At 39.8% G+C, this 22,716-nt stretch overlaps 3 long non-coding RNA genes across 3 annotated transcripts; 1 reads left to right on the forward strand and 2 right to left on the reverse strand.

Annotated features, from left to right (window-relative positions):
• Positions 1-2,506: 2,506 nt before the first annotated feature.
• On the forward strand, positions 2,507-5,004 carry LOC145547720 (uncharacterized). Its single transcript, XR_014084021.1, has 3 exons — positions 2,507-3,153; positions 3,535-4,184; positions 4,294-5,004. It is a non-coding gene; the product is annotated as an uncharacterized LOC145547720 (long non-coding RNA).
• Positions 5,005-5,427: 423 nt separating this feature from the next.
• LOC145547719 (uncharacterized) lies at positions 5,428-7,843 on the reverse strand. Its single transcript, XR_014084020.1, has 4 exons — positions 7,256-7,843; positions 7,022-7,178; positions 6,734-6,948; positions 5,428-6,278 (listed from the first exon to the last, which is right to left on the reverse strand). It is a non-coding gene; the product is annotated as an uncharacterized LOC145547719 (long non-coding RNA).
• A 9,301-nt stretch (positions 7,844-17,144) lies between these two features.
• Positions 17,145-22,246, reverse strand: LOC145547682 (uncharacterized). Its single transcript, XR_014083986.1, has 2 exons — positions 17,579-22,246; positions 17,145-17,503 (listed from the first exon to the last, which is right to left on the reverse strand). It is a non-coding gene; the product is annotated as an uncharacterized LOC145547682 (long non-coding RNA).
• Between the last annotated feature and the right edge of the window lie 470 nt (positions 22,247-22,716).

Genomic DNA, 22,716 nt, shown 5'->3' on the forward strand with positions numbered 1-22,716 from the left:
GTGTTTCACATCATGTGTTGATTTTTCACATTAATTCACATCTAGTTCGTCGCTCAGTTTTATGTCCCGTTTCTCCTGTTTCAGGGTTTTGCGCAATGCGCGCATCATTTTTTTTAACCCCCTAAGGTGCAGGGAGGTTGGGAAACATAACGATGGGGAAAAGGCAGACTGACATAAACCTTTTAAAACAACTTCGGTATTCTGATTATTGAAATTTAAATGTGCTGTGGTACAGTTGTTCTACCAAACCCGTTTCATACCAGACCACTTGCAGCACCGGTGTTAACGCTATAAAATGAAGGCTCTCTATCGTGGAGCACCCATGGAGGGATTTTTTTTAAATGGGTTCATTTTTCAGAGGGATACAAAGTGCTTCTTTGTGTGCTTTGGAATTTCTGTGCTGATGAATTTTTTGGTGAAGCGATAAAAGCTGGGTAGCTCTTGAATTGCTACAAATAAAGCTGTATGTCCCTCAGCCCACTAGCTGCAATGTTGACACTTTGAGACCTAAATTCTGAACATCATGGCATGGAGTGCATCCCAGTTTTTCATGTCTGGCATATAACCATTCATTTTAGCTTTTAAACTGGTTATATTGATCTTTTGTCCAGACAGAGGGACACAAGATCAATAAACATGACCAGAATAAACATGACCTGTTTATTCTGAATATACTGCAGCTTCCACTTCGTCTTCCTAACATGGCACCTTGTGATGGAGACCAGGGGTTCCATCCCATGTTGATTATTGATATTATGTTATTTATTTTTCAGTTCAAATGTGTTTTGTATCAGTTCTTTATTTCAGTTACTTTGACATTTGGTGAACATTCTTTTGGGTAGGGAGACTGGCCATCTTTCCTGTTCAGAGAATGTGGGGGGGGGGGATGTCAGTTTGTTTTGATTTAGATTAGTCAATTTGAGTTAATTGAGTACTTGCCTTTCTGGGTGTGTCTCAGCAAGTTGGAGCAGAGAGGGTGACAAATGCTCCTGGAACATACCAGCTTCCATTAAGAGGGGTAACACTCTGAGGATTTTTTTTGTTACCTTTACTTTTTGATTGACCTTAGAATAGTTTAGTTTTAATAATTTGCATGCATGTAAATATTTGTTGGATCGTTTATTGCTGTTAGGTTTGTGTAAAAAGTGTTTGTTGTTTGTCCTTTTTTGATCACCCCTTCACCTGGTGTAAGCGGAACTTGCCTCAGGTATAAATGTAAGCTGCTTTGTTTCACTAAAAAAGAGAGGGTGTTGGTGTAACTTGGAGCTCCCGAATAAAAGCACCTCAAAGACATATTGTCGCCTCACTTCCTCCTTACTAACGCAGAGCCTCCGCCGGTCAAAGTGACACACCTCCTCACCCCGACTCTCAGACTGATGGGAGGGACCACAGAGCTCTGTTAAGTTAAAAGCACATCTTCTGAAGTTGGGATATTTGTCCTCCAACAGGTTCCAGAGGAATCACCTCAAACCAGATGTTGAACTGGATTTTATTTCACTGTCATTTGTGAATGTTAGAGCCTCATTTTCAACAGTTTAGCTATAAAGGTTGAAAAAGGTTATCATTTTGGAGAAAGTCTCATCAACATAAATATTTCCACTAAATAAGAGACAAAAAAAATTGTTTGATAGAGGAAAAATGTCTCAGACTCTAAGCTCAAAGCAAGATGCCCAAACATTTTTTTTTAAATCATACAGTCGAGCAGTTTTTTCAAGTTAGCTAATCAACCACGCTGTGTTCACTTGTAGTAATCGCAAAATAAAGATCAAGCCAGAAAAAAAAACTGTTACAGACTGAATATTCTGTTCTTCGTGTGGGTAATGTTTGTGTGTTTTTATCGCTGAATCTTAACACAACGGATCTGAGTGTAAAGCAAACATTTGGTGCATCTTTAACCTTCTAGCTTAAAGGCGTTAAAATGTCGAAATGGACGTTTTTCACAAATTTTGAATTTCCCCCTATATTTTAACGTTAAGATAATTCACACACCTAGCAGCGCACATGAGCATGGATGAAGTTCTCAGTCATGCGAGATGCGAAGAAAATTGGAAAACTGAGCGGTAAGAAAATATTTTTGAGGCGTTCAGTTTCTAAGCAAAATAACCTGCTATTAAGTCATTTTCAGATTATTATTATTGAGTGTGGCATTTTTCTTTTCATATACCAAACATTGTTCGAGAAGCCATGCAGGTCAGTTGATATGGTGCTGGCGGTTTTGTGATTTTGTTCAAGTGCGCGTCGATATGAGTGGTAGGTTGAAGTGTATTTATGTTTGAGTGGCATTATATGTGTATTTTAGTACTTTGTACATTTTCTGTTGTTAGATTTATTCTATCTAGAACAGAGGTCTCATTATTGCGGCCCGCAGGATGATGTCTCGTAGTCCCCACCGTGATATAAAAGTATAATATTAGTGCGGCCCACAGGGTGAGCGGACCTCTGAGGGAAGTCCCACCCGCCGTTCCTCGTCATGGCTGACATTCGGTGCTAGGCTAAGCTACACTGACTATGGCAAGCCGTTTTAACATAAATTCGGTTTCGTTTGACTATCCGTAATTAGATTCCAGATATCTAAAAATGCATTTTGACTAGACAAAACTACATTTTGACTATCCAGAATGGTAATTTAAGATATCTGTATTTACATTCTGACTAGTAAGAATAATAATTCAAGATATCTTCAATTACATTTTGACTAGTCAAAATTCCTTTCGAGATATCCCCAATGACGTCACCGGATTCGTCATTGGAAGGGTCAAAAATCCGTAATTATAATTTAAGATATCTCGAACGTAATTATGACTAGTCAGAATTACAATTTTAGATATCTGAAGTAAGACATTGCGTGTAAGCCCCTCTTTGTCTGTACTGAGCTCTCCAAACAATTGCCTGAACATTCAATGGTGCTGGCAGTTTTGGACAAAATTGTAAGAAAATGCCACAATATAGAAAGAGTTCTTCAGTATGGGATATACGGAGAGCGGGAAAATCATATACTTGAGGAATGCTTAAGAAATTTGCTAAGAATTTCTGATTTACTTTCTGCCGACACACACAATGCCCTGAAAAACGGCTTAGAAGAGCTGAAGGTGCTACTATCGACCCATGTCCAAGCTGGAAATGGAGAATATTCCTCAGCTCGGGCCAGTTCAGGTAATAACCAGATGTGGTTTTTATACTGTGATAAAGCTGTCTGCCTCTTCGGAAATTATAATAAAGCCAGTCAGCTCTCGATTTTGACATGCTAGACGGCACCAGGCATTATAGCGCCCTCCTTTAGCTCCTCTGAAAATAAAAGCGTACCTCCGGTTTTGTGATTCACGCTTTAATTTGCTTTCCAGCGTCTATAAAAGTTTAAAGCTTAGTCTTCATGCAACAGGAAATTATGTATGTCAAAATAAGTTTATACATTGTGTGAAATGCATTGTGTCACCCTTAGGAGACAAAGGGATACGTAGAGGGTAGACAGATAGAGGAAAACAGATGTATAAAGTAAACATTATGCTGAGGCATTTGAATATGATTCTATTTTAGGTGGTCGAGGGAGACTGACTATTCATATTACAAGAGAACAGATCGACTTTCTTCTGGCCCAAGGACACACGGTCAAGAGGATGGCAAACATCTTGGGATGCTCAGCATCATTTCTTTATAAGAAGTCCAAAGCACTTGGTGCACCAATAAGGGGAAGGCTGGCTGCAGTGACTGATGAAGACCTTGAAACTAATATCAGACAACTTCAATCCCTGTATCCAAATTCTGGGATGAGGTATGGAATCTGAATATATTGCTTCTGAACAAATATATGTAATATGTTCAACAGTGGTGGTGCATAATACTAATTATTTAATGTTAAGTGTCACAAATGATAAAATTTTTAAAATCATTTTATAACCAGATGTGAAATCTGAAACCTATATTTTGTAAAAGATTACTTTCAAAATGTAAAATTGTGTGGTGGTTTGAAATGGTAAGACCACATGTCCTTCATTGAACCAGATTATGCGAGGCTTGTTAAATGCACGAGGACTGGTGGTTCCACGGCGTAAGGTCCGTGAGATGATGGCTCGAATCAACCCAATGGCGACTGCAAGGAGGTGGAGCAGCGCAGTGACTCGACGTGTCTATCATGTTCCGTAACCCAACAGTTTATGGCATATTGATGGCAACATGCGTCTCATAAGGTATCTGAAAATATCAAGGATGTATTTCAGAGTATATTTTTAAAATCTAAATTCACTATACACATTTGTATACATTATTCCTTATACATTTGTTTGTATTTCCATTTAGGTGGGGCTTTGTGGTCCATGGTGGCATCGATGGATGTTCTCGCTTAATTACTTACTTGAACTGTAGCACAGACAATCGCGCCTCAACAGTGCTATTTCATTTTTTCAAGGCAACAGGCCTCTATGGCTTACCTTCTAGAGTGAGGTCAGATCATGGTGGTGAGAATGTGCAAGTGGCACTGGTGATGAACCTCCTACAGGGCATTGAACGTCGGAGTCATATCACTGGGGAATCCATCTATAATCAGAGAATAGAGCGTCTTTGGAGGGATGTGTTTTTACATGTTCTTGAACCATTTTACAGCATGTTTTATAATTTTGAAGATTCAGCCCTCTTGGATCCCAGCGACGATGTGCACAAACTTTCTCTTCACATAGTTTTTCTTCCTGAGATTCAAAGCCGACTAGAACAATTCAGGAAAGCATGGAACCACCATTCCTTGCTTACAGAAAACAACAAAACACCAACACAAATCTGGACTGAACGGATGTTGGCAAACATGAGTGCCAACAGCACAGCAACTAACAACGTGTTTGGTGAAAATTCCAACGTACCAGAGACTCTTGAAGAACTTCTGCAGCAGCATGGCCTTTGGCCCCCACCAACCACTGATGCTGAGCAGGTCCCTAGTGTAATTATAGAACCACCTCAAACCAGGCTCAGTCAGCAGCAACTTCAATCAGTTAATCATGCAGTTAATCATTGAGATCAGAAGATCTGAAGGCAAAATACCAGGCCTGTTGTGCAGAAATTGCAAATGCTTTATTGATTTAAATACGTCACTATGTTTGAGAAGGAGTGACAAACATCAAGAACATTTGATCAAATACATTGTTCTTAAGATACAAATAAAACTTGGAATTAACATAAGTAGGTAACCTTACAGATGTAATTATAAAATGTTAAGGTGTTTAAAGACATGACAAATTAAATATGCATTCTGCAGGAAAAATAAAAATTCTACTTTTGAAAATGTTCATGTATAAATGACTAGTGTCTCTCACCCCCATTTTCAAATGCGTCTTTTGGACCCTTTAAGGTTCTTTAGAATTTTATTTTGTTTTTAATCTAAATTAGCAGTGTTCATTGCATGAACTAGAACAACCATTACAAAAGATTAAACTACAAAGGCCATTTACACAGCAAAAATAAATAAATAAAAAATCTTACCAAAGATTTTCCAGTGCAAAAATATTTCTACACTTCAAGTAAGACACAGGTAAGATATAAGTAACTTTTCATCAATATATGAGCTTGTTATAAGTCACTTTTTCCTTAATATTGACGAAAAAGGACTAATTACATTAGCAGATTATTTCACTTGTAGCAAGGGAAAGATGTCCAGTTAGAAGTGAAATTAATATACCAATGTAAGTACTACTTTTTCATTAATACTAAATTTTTGACTTAAAACAAGCTCATATCTTGATGAAAAGTTACATGTAAGTTAGTTTTATCTTAAGTGTACTAAGATATTTGCACTAGACAATAGTCCAAAAATACTTGATAAGACCTTTTGTTTTTGCAGTGTGGCTCAAACATACACCTTTAAATTTGTGTAACCAAAAAGTGGTTAAAAGAGACATCTATTTGCAAAAATTAAAAAAAATGCAAATACTGTATTTACATTTCAATATTTTCCAAGTTTGGCCATTACAATAACTTGCTTTAAAACACTTAACTTTTCAAAACATTCCAACTCTTTTTTTAAAAGAACTGCTTATTACACTTATTAGCTGATTATGCAACACCAAAGGTAGGTGACTGCAGCACCCCCTCTTTCATGTACTTTGTGAAAGACTCATAGTCTGAGTGTACAGGAAGGCGGAGTACTATAAGGCAAGTATTTGCTTCTGGGAAGACTTTGTTAGCCTCATGGAGAAATTCAATTTGTGGACGATGGGGAAAGCCCAGTTGAGGCACCGTGGATGCTCCGGAAGCGAACTCCAGTATCATTTCAAGGGTAACGGGACTGCATTCTCCTTCTGAAAGACAAAATGTTGAAATTATGACCTTTGATATAAGGTATCCAGTTTGTACTTTTAAAGACATGGAAGAAAATGTGTTAAATGTCTGTCCATGTTCCTCCTCAATCTTGTTATATTGGAGATGACAATGCATTTCTTGTTAGTAAATATAAATCAAAACATTTTGAAGACGAACCATGACTAAGCATGATCATTGTACAAATGGGTAATTTGTACAACAAATTACCCATTATATATTCACTGATAAAAGACAATTTCTATGGCAGCTTAAGAAAATGACTTTCCAGGAAAGAGACATTTCTAGCAATTGAACTGTTTTTGGTCCTGTCAGTCATTTAAAAAACCTGCTTCTATACTCAAACTATGATTGTTTCTGTTTGGACAGTGATGATAAATTGGGTCACAAAATCTAATTGATACTGGTTGTGCTTAAAGTATCAAAATAAATGTACCTTCAATATCCACCAACCAGTCTCTCCAGTAGCATATGGTTTGATTTTCTATCCTCCTTTTATTGCTGCCTTGCACAGAAAAACACACTTGGAAAAGTGTGCACAGGTCCCGTGCCGAGAGTGGTTTCTCCTCACAGACAAACAATTCATGAAAGACTGCAAGGTTTTTCTGAATCTCATCTAGCACATTGAGAGTCTTCAAACCTTCCACAAACCTTTAAGAAATGAGAATATGGTCATACTTTAGAATACAAGATTTCTAATAGAAAAAGTTAGGATCTTGCTTACTGTTGCAATGCAGTGCACACTCGGCCATTTACAAAGAAGTCTGCAGCAGATTGCACAAGGGAGTCCCTCTCTTCCTTAATGCTCCAACAATGCTCAGAGTATCTGCTGCCTGCATAATGGCTTCATTTGCCTCCACGACTGTGTTTGCATCCTGAATCTAAAAAGAAAAAATATTATGTGAAACTGAATTTAAGCTTACGATCAATATTCAAAATGCTTAAAATTGTGACAAACTTTGATCAACTGCTCTCTGAATGAATGGTTAACAACTTCCTCAACCAGGGTAGGTTGAGACAATGTGCCACAAATGTGGTCATACAATCTTTGAGCGAAGAAATGTGGTGCAATGCCTCCATGCACCAAACAGACCAATATCATTTTTCCAATACAGTTGTACATTTTTGACTCCAACACTAAAGAAAAAAAAAGTTACTTGACAGTTTCCATCCTTAAGAATTGGGAAAAATAAATAAATAATAATACTGACCACTAGTGTCCAAAGCTAGATGGCGGTCATTCTCGTGCCCCTCAAAGACATTAGATTGATGAATTGCCCTCATTAACAGTCTTAGATATTCTCGTGTGGGACCACCTTCATCAACTGCCCCTTCAGCGCTGCCCTCCTCATCCACAAAAATAACATCCAGTTTTGCTGCTGGATCAAAACGGCGTCTTCTGAAGGCATGCAGGCTACATTCTAAAATCCTGTCCCTGCACACATTTATTTGGTTGCTTGTAGGACAGAAAGTCATATCAACCTTGCTGTATAGTTTTGTTAATATGGTCTGAATATCTGTCCTGCAAAAAGAAAATCTATTTTATTGTGCATTGTTGGAGTAAACAATGGTTTGAAACTGTCAAAACTAATTACATAAGACAACCAGAATATGCAATTTTGACTCACTCATCAAAAGGCAACTCTGGTGGATGTTGTGGAGACTCAGGTGGCTCTTCTTAGTCTTCCAGTATAATTATAGGTTGCTCAGTAAAAGGAGAAGCTGGTGCCTGTTCCTTAATGGTTATCACATGTGGAGTTAGGTTAGAGTGGGAGGAGAGGGGCTGCCTTGAGACTGCAACCAAAGAAACTCCAGAAGACGGCAAAATTGGTTGTACTTGAGTGGAGGGCTGGGACACAGGTGCCCGGGAGGAGAACGAAGTTGATGTTTCTGAGGAATTGGGCATGGTCGACAGCACTTGAGGAGATGTTGGGGCCAGTGGTGCCTTGGCTGACAAAGATGTCGGTGCTTGGTCAGAAAGCAATGTCTGTAGGCTTAGGACAGAAGACAGTGACTGGTCCAGCACTCCATTCGCCTGAACTGGACACCTTTCCTAAGCAGAATAAAACAAAAATCTAATCATGTCAATGTCAATTTTATTTATGAAGCACTTTAAAAACAGATATTAATCGGCTCATGTGTCAACACAAAACCATCCTCTGCTACCAACTGTTGGGAATGGAAATCCCGATCGATGAATCATAATTTGTATTGACACACGGAGCATAAAATCAGCCAAGAAAAGCATTCAGACTTTACTTATTTTATTCACTTTCAGCGCTGAAAGGAGACGCTTTTACCATTACATTACACAGTTTCTAAAAAAGTCTGTGTAGTGTCTGAGGAGAAAGAGGAGGGCAGCTGATTATATGGACTGAAGACACTCCCTGAAATCACACCATGTCTCTGTGGCCTGGGAAAACGTTTCTTTTTTGTGAGAAATAGACCTTGGTGTCTAACAGAATCAAACATGTAACTCTTTACTATGGGCCCTTTGTCTAACAGCATGTGACTCTTTCTCAACCTTGGTAAAGCGTCTCAACACTTTCTTTTACTTAATTCAGCGTGATTGTAATGTGTTTGTAAGTGAGAATGTACGTTCCAGGCACGTGCAGAGGGGGACTAGCACCTGCCCCTTTTACTCCTTGCCCCCACGTGCCCTTTTGGTAAATTTTCTTTTTTTGTTATTTCCTAAGCCCTCTTCTGACACATAATATGTACTAAAATTATTTGGTTTTGTGTTTATGGTTTTTAGCCCTCTGGTAACCTTGTTACCTTTGACCTTTTGCCCGTGACGCACGACACAATTGCCTCTCGTCAGTGAGATAAGGCGGCAAACTGGAGCGTAACGTAGCGAACATTCCAGATTACAGAACTGTTTTTGGTGAATTAAAAAAAAAATTGGTGAATACAGTGGAGCAGAGTCGCTACTTGTCAGATGACGGACAACGTTGAATGTTGTTTTGTTTCTGCTTCAGCACGGAGTAGCAGTTTAAGCAGAGAGGTAATGAAATACAACAGACACTGACAGGCCTCTGTGTCTGCCTTTCTCTTAAGAACTACTGATTTTACCATGAAACGTTCCAAAATCACAAGTATATGTGTGCTTTCACATGTGATTCACATCATTCACACATTTACATGTTAAAATTTATGTGATCACATGTGACTTGCACATGGGGTTTTCATGGGATTCTTTGGTAAGGGAAGAAAGCCACTCAGACCGTATTGGCCACACTTCCAAAATACTGAATCAACATTAACAGCCATCTGGTACAGCTCAGCTATTCTCTTTTTATCGTGGAGGATGGTTACTTACAGCAATTTCCAGTAAGCTTCTTAACATTGAACTGGCATATTACAAATATCATGACCCACCACTAGTGATTGGGTAAAATTTAAAACTTCAACAGAGTCCACACCTCCAGAAAGCAATTGTTTCTCGACAGTGGAGAGTCCAGATCCTCTGGATGAAGCAAAGTGTAGAACAAGGGCCTGGATTTTACTAGGCTACAATATACTTGTACATATCAAAAAATGTGACTATTGTATAGTCAAATTTTTTCTGAGATTGCCAGTAATCTAAGAAAGTGAAACAGTCCTTTTAAATATTTCAAGCTTGAAAAATGTGAATATCACATTAGACCAAAACTGATATTTTGAGCTGGTTATCAAAAAGCCTATCAGGAGATAAATCATATGGAAGATCTGAAAGGGGGCCAGACCAAGATTTTCTAATGCCGACATCCTTGCTGTTGCTGCACCAAGTGTTCACTGGTTTAAAAGTAGCAGTAGTGGGAAAAAGAATATGAAAACATCACTTAAAAATATGTGCTTAATTTTGAAAGAACTGTGATTGCTGTTTTACTCATCAAGATTTAATTGCGCTGAGAGCGACTAGCATGGTTATCATCAAGTCAAGAAAAACATTTTTATCTAAAAACTAAAATTTTCCATCACTGGTGAGAGCTTGAATAATAAACATTACAAATAAGAACAAAGTGAAAGAGATCTTTAAAAAAAATCTCATTCCATTGACAAAAAAGTTTGTGAATCTGCACTATGATTGTGGATTGTTTTAAAGTCACACAAGCAGTGGATTTTTAACAACAAAATAAATGTGCTTTTCTTAAAGGGGTATTGTAAAAGCCATGTAAAAGGGAATATTAAATAAACAATCCACAGATATGTGATTTCCTCTGCTCTATTGACTGATATATATGTTGACAAATATGTCAATAATAAATAACACATACAAAATTATCCAACGTACTATAGTAACTCATATTTTTTGCATAGCTAATCTTCCAAAACCCAACAGTACACTTGCGCACTCAATTGCGCATGAATTAACTTCAGAACATACATACAATATTTAGAACCTCATATTGAAATCTGTTTTTATAATTCAGCTGTGCTCGCTCTTGAAAATTTGAACAATAGAGTTTGTGATTGCAAAGGGACAGATCAACCTTTCCTTCCAAAAAGGTATGCAGCTGCACGCCAGGTGCTGTTGTCCTAATAACAGCATGCACTATTTATGATCCTGGATAAAATTTGCTAAAGCTATTCTCTATTTGGCATGCCAAGCTGAAAAAAGATCAGTCGGTGCTATTGTCCAAAGATTAAAGGATTACTTCTCAAACATGCCTCAAATAATCGAAGCAACACTCCAGGTATGTTTATAATGAGGAAATAATATTATAACATGATGTAAAGCTCATACTATGTCTCCTTTAAAGTTTTCTCTCCATGAAGGGCTGGGGAAACTTCAGCAGAACAGTTTCAATGGTTTTTGCAATTTTGCTGCCAAATGTTGTAAGTACAAGCAATAGTTTTTCAATAAATGGAGAACCTCTGCTTCTTTTCTTTTTAAGATCATTTTAATTGGTGTGAAAGCAAACAATGTCAGCAAAAGGTCTCCAAAAACGGTTCCATGAAAAAAGACAAAACAGAAGACTTTTATTTCATTTTTACTTTTATTACTTTAATTAGACATTAGGTTTATGTAAGCTGTAATAAAACTAAAATATTATATGTTTCTTATTTTAATATTAATGCATTATTAGAATGATAGTATTTGGCAGGTTTGTTTACAGTGTTTGGTTAATTTGCTTTTATGTTAATTAAAAGTTTGATTAATGTTGCACAAAAGTAAGAATGCCTGCTTTCACAGTCAAACAGATGCATAAAATTAGGCAAACATTAAAAGTTAATTATTTTTTAACATACCAAAAATTCTTCTCGCAAAGTCAACCTAAAATATGATGCTACAGATGGCTAAGCTGTTTGGGAGCTCAGAGAGCGGGCCCTGAAAACACAGACTGAGGGGCCTCCATCAGAGAATGTCCGTCTGTCCCATGGAGACGGAATCAAGGTAGGCACAAAAATGCATCCACTAGGTTAGCGGTTCTCAACGTGGGCGGTACCGCCCCCCAGGGGGCGTTCAGAGGACGGCAGGGGGCGCTGGCAGACATTTTTACAAAAGGGGGGCGCTGGGATGCCTTTGGGGGGCGTTTGGTCGAAGGTAAACTTTACACCTTAAATCCACAACAATACCAGTTTAGATTTTGAGCAACTTGGTAAAACTGTACTGTGTAACAGTAAATCATGCTTGGCTGCAACTTTATCGATGGCAGCTCTTCTTCTATTCAGTGTTTGTAGCTTCATCAGTTCAGCATTACACCAGCTGATGACGCTGCTGGGATTCACTTTGTCTGGTATTTATGCAGGCTACATATGTTTTGACAGTTCTGTGATCATGTCAAAGCAGCACTTTATATTAAAAAGTGTTTTATTTCCGTTTCAAAGCTGCCCGCTTCCATGAAAGACAACAGAAAATCGCTCTTATAAACATATAATTACTAAAATCACGATGCCCTGACTTTGTATCCCTCTGAAAAATGAACCCATTTCAATAAAGAAATAAAGAAATCCCTCCATGGGTGATACCACGATAGAGAGCATTCATTTTATAGCGTTAACACCGGTGCTGTAAGTGGTCCGGTATGAAACGGGGGTGATAGAAAAACACAACACTTTTACATTTAGATCATCAGAATGCAGAAATTGTTTCCGTTGTTTTAAAAGGTTTATGTCAGTCTGCCTTTTCCCCATCGATATGTTTCCCGACCGCCCTGCACCTTAGGGAGTAAAAAAAACAAACAAACAAACAAAAAAGAACCGCCTCGCACATTGCGCTAAACTCTGAAACAGGAGAAGCGGGACATAAAACGGAGCGACGAACTAGATGTGAATTATGGCATAAAAACAGAGAATCCAACGCTGAACAGTGAAAAATGATGAACACATGATGTGAAACACATGATGATTAGGAGGCACAGCAGGTAATGAGTGAAAATTACTGATGGTCAATAAACGATCAAATAAATTTAGCAACAGGAAATAAACTAAAGTGGACATAGCAATAAACTAAGAGAGGATCATACTAATCAAAGGAAACTAAATGGACATGAATGAAGAACAAATGCAAGAATAAACTAAGAAACTAAAGTAAATGCGGAGGAATAAACTGGTATGGCAAGACCTTTCGAGCAATAATTAATACAGAGGACTGTATGCTAAGAATAAACAGACACTTCCAGATGAAAGGTAAAATAATATTGTTGAAGTGCCATGGGCAGGGGCGCAACTACACATTATTCAGGTGGATGCGAAAACATAAATCGGCGCCCCCCCACGAAGGAGCGTAGAAACATACGCTCGCCTCCCCCCCAACCCCTCCTCCAGACGCCGATACATTTAGGGCAAAACTCGCTACATTTACCCCGTTATGTGCGCGAGGTGAAGGAGTGTAAGGGGCGCGAAGTGTACGGGAAACATAATCGGTGAGCCGATTCAAAACATCTACAATGATAGTAACATTAATAATAAAATAATTGTCAGTGCAAAGTAACCTACAAATTCTTTGGTGGGGGGCGTTGAGGGACCTGGATTAGGGTTAGGGGGGCGCTGGGCCGAAAAAGGTTGAGAAACACTGCACTGGTAGTTTAGATTTATGTATGTTATTGTCATAATAATGTATAGATGAATAAATCTGGCATTCTGTTTTAAATGGCATATTTTCTATTGGACTCTTAATTCATGCCACCATCTTTTTGGCCATCAGGTTGTCTTTGAGTGTTAATCTCTTCTTTGGAATGCCTCTTTTCAAACCACTAAAAGCTTCTAACATTGTTTTTGTGGCAACAGCTTAATACCTCATAACTAACTCAAAGCTTGTGGTGAAATCAGAAATGGATCCTAAATTGAAATTGTGTTTTTCATTATTGCTTCACATACTCAAGACAGTTGGAAAGAGGTTAATGTTTCCACTACGTATATTTTTTCTTCTAACACACTTCATTAAAGCTTTATTTGTTTGAGAGATGCAATCTTTGTGTTTTGTGCACTGTTTTCTCAGTCAGAATAGAGGCCCTGGGGGGCTCTGCCAGCTGCTCACAATAAATGAGATTTGGCATGGCAATCTGTGGTAAAAGACTTGGGTAATAATAAGTGCCCTCTAACATAAATTACCTAGTTAAGACACAACTAATCACAGAGACACAAGGCAGCACCTTTTGATGATGTGTATGTGCATTACTGTTGCAAAAATAAAATGTAAATTGTTTCCAAATATTGCACCCTGAAACTGAATAATAACAGACATCAGTTCATGCTTCCTCCATACAGGTGCAAACTAAGTACTTCCTCTTTTGTTTCTAAAGCTGTAACCATTAACAAGAAATGAAACTAGCCTCATATGATAAATACCCACTCATGAAATGTGCATGTAAACACGTAGGTGAAGATCTTGTCTTTAAAAGGATTGTGAGGATGTTTTTAAATAAGGTTTTGTGAGAAGAAATGAAGAGTTATCTTGCTTGCATTAGATAGCATTTCTGGTGCTGAAAACAGAATCAACTGTCCAGAGAGAACTCAAGACCAAAGCATCTTGTTAAAGCAATTTTAATATAAAAAATCTCATGGTGATTTATATAGATGCTGATCTATGTTTATCAAATTCAGGTTCATATTGGCCAAGCTTCCAAATTGTCATATTGGTGTCGAGTTTCCTAACCCACATGCAAAAAACACTTCAAAGACAGGAAATACAATGATGAGATTTATTTACAGTGAACAACTTTTTTTCATCGCAGATGCAACATATGACTCTGTGGCCGTGATGCTTTGTTAGCATCACGTCCACAGAGCTTACCTTTCTTTAAGCTTTCCTTCCAAGTGACGCTAAAAGTTGGACGAAGTCCCGCCGTCTGTGAAAGCGAAGTGCTGCTGATTTTACACATCGCCATATCTTATGATTTATGCAGCTATTATCGATTAGACAGATCTTCTCCCGCTCAGAGGAAACCACTGCGCATGTCTGGAGCTCCGCGTGCGAGTAAAGGTGGAGGCGATGGGTGACAACAGACACTAAGTCACGTTATTGTTCGGATTTTACCGCGCCACCTTAAATCCCTTAACTTCACATTTTAACGGAAGAAAGAACAATGCGACTTGGATGTAACGAGTAACGCGACAGTTTTGTAGAAATGTAGGGAAGTAGATAGTACAGATACTTACTGTAAAATGTAGTGGAGTAAAAGTAGAAAGTCCCCATTATTAAATCTACTTAAGTAAACTACAGATACACGAAAACTGTACTTAAGTACAGTAACGAAGTACTTGTACTTCGTTACTTCCCACCACTGGTCCTGGAATAGATCAGGATGTCGTCGAGATAAACAAATACAAAGACGTTTAAAAAATCCCTCAACACGTCATTAACTAGCGCCTGGAAACAAGCGGGTGCATTAGACAGGCCGAAAGGCATGACTAGATACTCGAAATGTCCCAGGGGTGTCTTGAAAGCAGTTTTCCACTCGTCTCCTTCACGGATTCTAAGGAGGTGGTAAGCGTTTCTCAAGTCTAACTTGGTGAAAACTGTGGCATCCTGAACTGGTTCGAAAGCCGAAGCCAACAGGGGCAATGGGTATTTGTTTTTGATTGTTATTTGATTTAACCCCCGGTAATCAATACAGGGTCGCAGAGAACCGTCTTTCTTACTTACAAAGAAAAAAACCTGATCCGAGTGGAGAAGAAGATGGTCGGATGATTCCTGCCGCCAGTGACTCGTTGATATAATTCTCCATGGTCTCTCTTTCCGGTTTGGAGACATTATAAAGCCGACTGTTAGGCAGTGGCGCTCCGGGGAGAAGATCAATGACGCAGTCATAAGGGCGGTGCGGAGGGAGAGAAAGCGCACTAGATTTACTGAACACCGGAGCCAAATCATGATAATCTGGTGGAATGGCAGAGAGATCGGGCGGGTCAGCCTCCTGACAATTAACCGGCGACTGATTCGGAGGGGTGGCTGAATGGAGGCAGGAAATGGACCAGGACTCCACATGTTTCTTAGCCCAGTTAATATGTGGATTGTGGAGTTGGAGCCAATCAAAACCCAGAAATACAGGTGAGCTAGCAGCAGGAAAAACAAAAAATGATATCGTTTCCCTATGATTCCCAGCAATTAAAAAGTCTAGGGGTCGGGTCTGGTGCGTTATGTGGGGTAGTTGTTTACCATCCAACGCCGAAACTCTCAGGGGGTTAGTCAACGGAGTAGTTTCGATATCTAGTTGTTTGACCAAATTGGAGTCGATTAGATTTCTCTCACAGCCTGAGTCAATCATGACTGACAGAGTAAGGGACTGGTTTTTACTAAACAGAGTTGCTGGTAGCAGAAGACGAGGAGGATTTTCCGTTTGAAGATGGTCCGCCAGTCTCCTCAATTCCTCTGGCGGACCCCTGCTTTTACCTTAGCGGGACATGTGGACACAAAATGTCCGGGTTCACCACAGTATATGCAGAAGTTTTCTCTGAACCTCTTCTGCTTTTCTTCTGGCGAGAGTCGGGTGTGACCGATCTGCATTGGCTCGGCTTCAGCGAGAACTGTAGATGAGGAAACAGCATTATTAGATTTTTCAGGTAGCATGGTGCCGAAAAAATGCGGCTCTTGGATTTAGCATTGGATCTGGCACGCATCCGATTATCTAAACGGATGGTCAGTCGTATCAGATCCTCCAAGCTGTTTGGCTCATCCAATGTTGCCAATTCGTCCTTTATTGATTCGTTTAGTGAGTGAAAATAAGCGCTCTTAAGCGCCGTTTGTCCCCAGCCTGAAGCTGCCGCTTTAATTCGGAACTCAATAGCGAAATCAGCCACCGTCCGGTTCCCTTGCTTGATTTCCAACAACCCACGGGAATCTGCAGTCTTATCTGTATCTTGGTTGAACGCTTGTTTTAACTCCTTTATGAAATCGTCAAAAGTACAACCATAATCTGCTGAGGACGAATATTTGGCTTCTTCCCACTCCAATGCTTTACCAGACAGATGTGATAGGATAAAAGAAATCTTTCTTCCATCCTGAGAGAAGCTCTGAGGAGAGTGATTGAAAATTATGGTGCACTGAAACAGAAAGCCTTTGAACTTGCTTGCTTCACCTGAGAATCTCTCTGGCAGGGATGGGCGGAAATCAGAAACTGTGGAGTGGACTATATTCTCTGACCTGGAAGGTGGAATTGGATCCGCGGCGGGAGCCGGAGCGGCAGTAGAAGCCTGTGAACTGGATCTCTGCAAAAAACCTGCAATCTCTTGCAGAGTGCGGTTCGTCTCGGCTTGACTTTTACTTAGCTCTTGTAAGGCGGCATTATGGTTTTGGATGAGGACATGCTGCTGCTCCAAGGCTCTCCGGAGTGAATCTGCGGGGCTACACTGTTGGCCAGAGTGTTCTGTCATGTTGGTGTCGAGTTTCCTAACCCACATGCAGAAAACACTCCAAAGACAGGAAATACAATGATGAGATTTATTTACAGTGAATGCGAACAAATGTGAAATCTAATCCAAGGTTCGTCTGGCAGGTCTCGAGGCAACTAGGGGAGGACAGAGATGGTTAGTCAAGATCCAGGAAATCTTGCTGTTTGGGTGGAGGTTGGTGACTATACCTGCTTGGGGAGAGTTTTGGACCGGGGGAGGACCTAGAGAATCTAGAGGCTGGTCAGGGGTTTCAGGTTGAAGGCTGAGGTCAGCGGCGGCAGCAGAGGACGGACAGGTCAGAGGCGGCGGCGGAGGACGGACAGGTAAGTCCCTAGGCGGTGAGGGTTCCGTCTCAAGGACTGGTTGTTGACCTGATAATTCAGGACCAGGGCAGCTGTGAAGGCAGAGACAAGAAGGGTCAGAATCAGCGAACAGATCGAGGCAGACGTAGCTCAAGGTAAGCCTGTACCATTACTGGCTAACACTCTGGCAGAGAAGTGTCAACATCCTCCTCCACTTATACGCCTCCAAATGGTTAGATGGAGAACAGGTGTGCAGGCGCCGGCCCACGCCCTCAGGAGGAAGGTCACAGGCTCCCTCTAGTGGAAAAGAAAACTGACAAACGTCCGGATCCCAACACAAATATTGAATTAATGTTAACAACTGCCTCGTTCGGATCACCACTTCTCTCTTCATAGTGGAGGATGGTTGTTTACAGAGCAGATCATTTCCAGTAAACTTCAATAAGTTGAACTGGTGCATTACATACTGGTGCATTACATATATTACAGACAAATGTTAGCGACTGGCTAACAGTTAAAAGTTGAACAGAGTCCACGCCTCCAGGAAGTAATAATTTCTCAACAGCAGAGCTTCCAGGTCTTCTGTACAAAGCAATTAAAGTGTAGAACAAAGGGCTGGTTTTACCAGCCTAGTGTATGAAGTGAAATGACATAATTTATACAGCGGTTCTCCAAGACACATTACAATGAAACCAGTCATTCCCATTCATGTACACATTGGCACACTGATAGCAAGCCACCGAATTGTAGCTACAGCTGCCCTGTGGCAGTCTGACAGCAACTAGGTCTTCATTTTGCACAATCAGCCCTTCTGACCAGCTCCAGCAGGCTAGGTGGGTGAAGTGTCTTGCCTAAGGACGCAACGATGGACCCGGGGATTGCAAGGCCTACTCCTACAACCATCACCACAATCACAGTGTTGGCGTAAACCTGCTGAGAAAAAAAATATTTTGTGTTGATCATTTAAAAAGAAAGATCATAAATGCTAAACAACAGGACAAACTAGAGGACAATATGCCATTAATGTGACATTGATGGATTCAGTTCTGATTCCCAGAATCTGCTGTTAAAACCCCAGAACCAGAAACAACAATCACTGATGTAGAATACATCTTACTGCAGAATCACTCCTCCATGCCTCACTGTAGACATGCACACTTGTTCCTTGTTGAAATTGTCAAAACTTAAAGACAAAGAGAAACAAAACTACAAGTTTTAAAGAAATCTGACACTTTGTGCATTTTGTAGAAAGCTGCATAAACTGGATCAGAATTTATACAATCGCTTCCAGGGTAAAGAGACCAGCATCTGACTGTTTGGAGCTTCATCGCATTATATTTTGTTTTTGTCCCACTCTGTGTTTTACTTTTTAATTTCTTCAATATTCAAACTGCTGAATTTTGCATTTTGCTATAGATTTAACTTCCTAAATTTGGCTGTTTGAACACTCACACACAACAATATGAGCATATTCTCAAGACCTATCACATGCATTAACATTAGAATATTTGGCTGAGTGTTGCAGATGAAATGGAGAGGGTGCATTGTGTGTGCAGGGTAAGGAAGGTGATGTGAGCTGAGGCTGCAGTAACAGCCTGACAGTGCAGCTTAGAGCGAGCCCTGGGGTGCCTGGCAGCTCCTCAATAGAAGTGTCAGACTGGCTTATGAGGAGGTTTTACCTCCACTCTAACTCGGTCAATGTCCACACTCCATCGAGGAAGCGCAAAAAGCATAGATGTACGTAAGTCTGCCAAGTGTGACAGTGACAATGACATTTTTCTCTGCTGCTCACACAAAGCTGTTCTCTGACAAAACAACACTGCTGTTTGAACATTAACGTTATTTCTATAAGGTGGACAATTTTAAGTTTTTTTTATTTTTTTGGGTTGGTAATTTACTAGTAGCTGGATTTTTTTTTTTTGTGGGTGGGGGGAGAAAATAAACTTGACTTGTTAAAACTTATTTGCAGTCATCCTGCTGTGTGACCCTAGAGCATAAGTAACTTTACTGTACTGAAGTCATTGTTTATTCGGCTAAGTAGTGGTTACACATTTATAGTTTAGCTTAATCTTGATAAGTTTTTATTGTTACATGATTTAACATGAATGGAATGGATGAAAAAGTGTCTCATCAGAGACACTTTTTCATCCACCTTTTTCACAACCTTTTAGTTTTAAAACTCAATTCAACAATTGTTTCTTGTTTCCCCCAAGAAAATTACATATAGTCCTTCAGTATAATAGCTCAGTCAGTCAGCTCAGTCAATGTGCACATAAGTTGCCAGTTTTGAAAATCTTCTTGAACAAATAGTTTGTGGAATGAAAAAAAAATAAGGATTGAGGGTCCTCTTTATTCCAATAAGCTTATCTTATAAGTTATAGACATATATATGTCTATGACTTATATATCTCTATAATATCTCATAGACATATTATCTCATATTATCTCTATGGCGGCTGCACAGTGAACCCATTGATTTTTTACAGCAGACGCTCCTCTCTCTTGCAGGTACTGCGTACCCCCATTAAATCTTTTAGGGGTACTCAGTACCCTACCCTACCCCCCTACTTCTCCTCTCCTAGGAGAGGAGAAATCTCTAATATGTACAAATCCTATCTTTGTTTTTCTCTGCTCAGACAGCCATAAAAACAGCATCAGTTCAGGCCAGTAAATGAGGAAAATCTTGTTTCAAAGAGAAAGACAGGAAGAACTCTTCTCTTGCTTTATTTGGGAAAGGAACAGCCGCTCCCTCATATTTTAACAGGTGGCGAGGAAGGTTACAACTTCAAAAGAAAGTCGGGACGGTTTCCAGTTGGATAAGCAGAGGTCCTCCTTTATTGCATATATTAAAGAGAAAAACACGCCTTTTCTATAAAAGTTTGTACACAAGAGTAACAATTCTTGCGTTTGCCTGAGTGATCTCCAAAGATGTCTTTGCCTTCTTCTTATTTTTGTATTTCTCCATCTATTTCTATTTTTGTCTACTTCCCTCAGGTAATTGATGTTTTGTTTTGAAGTTTCTGATGTGATGTGTTGTGGATGTGATTTCATGCATTGGTTTGTCTGAATAAACTCTGAAAATCTGTGACGTCGATCACTGATTGTTTTTGTGTGGTTTCACTTTTGCCCACATGGGATCCCGGTGGATCTGGGACATAAGAGAAGAGTAATGAGCAAGAGGTCTTTTCAATATTTAATCTTCACAACACTGTGAAATAGATAATCTGTGAAAAAATCAATCTCCTCCACCTGCTCCCTGAGGTGCTACAGCTGTCTAAAGTAATCTGACCAAAAACAACCAATCAGAACCAGAAGGACAGTCTTAGCGCTGTCCACATTCCGTCACTGCTAAGTGTGCTAATGGAAGATTTTATAAAACTTTTAGAATTTCTGTGAGTAATAAATAACAAATTTATGTTGTGTAATTGTAAAAAAAAATTAGAGAGACAGAAAAAATCCACATAGACTCACTGTAATGATGCTAACCATCCATCCATCCATCCATTTTCTTGCACCCTTTTTCCCTCAGTGGGGTCAGGAGGGTTGCTGGTGCCCATCTCCAGCCAACGTTTCGGGCGAGAGGCGGGGTACACCCTGGACAGGTCGCCAGTCTGTCGCAGGGCAACACAGAGACACACAGAACACGCAACCATGCACACACACACTCATACCTAGGGGCAATTTGGAGAGGCCAATTAACCTGACAGTCATGTTTTTGGACTGTGGGAGGAAACCGGAGTACCTGGAGAAAACCCACGCATGCACAGGGAGAACATGCAAACTCCATGCAGAAAGACCCCAGGCCGGGAATCGAACCCAGAACCTTCTTGCTGCAAGGCAACAGCTCTACCAACTGCGCCACTGTGCAGTCCTGATGCTAACCAGTGTTAAGAAAATGAATTTAAAATACCGTATTTTCCGCACTATAAGGCGCACCTAAAAACCTTTAATTTCCTCAAAAGCTGACAGTGCGCCTTATAATCCGGTGCGTCTTAAATATGGACCAATATTGAGCCACAACAGGTATAGCAACTACGGTAAGCAGCCACCGACTTCATTTTCCCCCGAAGAAGAAGTGCGCGGTGCATGCTGGGATAGTTGTCAGAACGCTGATTTGTTAATAAAGTTTGATAATACATTTAAAGCCAGGGGGCGGAGGGGCGGGGGAAGAGAGACAGAGACTGCAGCGGCAGCGTGTCGATTGGTTTGTGTTACCCAGAAAGCAGTTGGGCACAATATTGCAACACCAACACAATGAGTGAAACAATGACTGGGGCAGCCTTGTATATAAAGTACTCGGGGACCACTTCTTTACAAATGTGGATGTGTAATAATATAGTATGGAACAAATTGGAAACCCAAAGTGAAGTGTCTATTCTATGCGCCTTATATATGAAAAAAGTTTTGAAATAGGCCATTCATTGAAGGTGCGCCTTATAGTGCGGAAAATACGGTATGCTAGTTTTAAAACTTAGCAACATGTCTTGATTGAAATGGCCTAATTATAGTTTAATAGCTTATTGACCTTTATGTTACCTGTAGTTACAGTAGATTGTTTGCTAAGATTTTTTGAACTGCTCTTTGTATGTGTGGGAAAGAATCAGGAGAAGTTCCAGCTTTTCACTGTGATCTGTGAAAAGCCATAAAACAGCATGAGTTCAGGCCAGTGGAGAAGCTCTGCTTCCACTTTGTTTAGAAAAAGGTGACAACTGATATTTCATCTTGAAAAATAAATTGCAGGGAGTTTCTAACTTTAAAGAGGGTCTGAGACAGTTCCTGGTTGGAGCCTTTACTATAAAAGTTTGTACACAGGAGCAACAAATCAGATTTGCTCTTTCAACTCTCCAAAGACGTCTTTACTTTTCTTTCTTTCTTTCGCACTGCATGCTGGGGGTTGGTAGAGGAGCGTGTGGTGAATGGACTGAGAGATTGAGAATTTCTAACCTGTTTGCTCTATCTTTGTTGGATTTTCTTTATGTTTTGTTTTTTTTCTTCTTAAATAGTGTGATTGTAGAGTTGGGTTGAGTGAGATTGATTACATTCCTGTGCGTAACTCCGGCATTTTTGCCTTTTTGGCAAAATGCCAGAAATGGATTTGACCAAACTTACAAGACAACATGGTTTGAAAATCATACCCAATAGTCCCACTATGACGGTAGAGGAATGTAGTTTGGCGGTGGGAGAAGTTGTAGGTTGCAGCAGCATTAAATCTGCTGCTCGGATGAGCAGCGCTGTGGTCATTTTTGTTGACAGCGTGGAGAAGACAAACAAAGTGATTGAGAAAGGCATTGTGAAGGATGTTTTT

The sequence above is a fragment of the Poecilia reticulata genome, chromosome 16, assembly GCF_904066995.2.
Source record: "Poecilia reticulata chromosome 16, P_reticulata-male-v2, whole genome shotgun sequence".
NCBI classification, from domain to species: domain Eukaryota; kingdom Metazoa; phylum Chordata; class Actinopteri; order Cyprinodontiformes; family Poeciliidae; genus Poecilia; species Poecilia reticulata.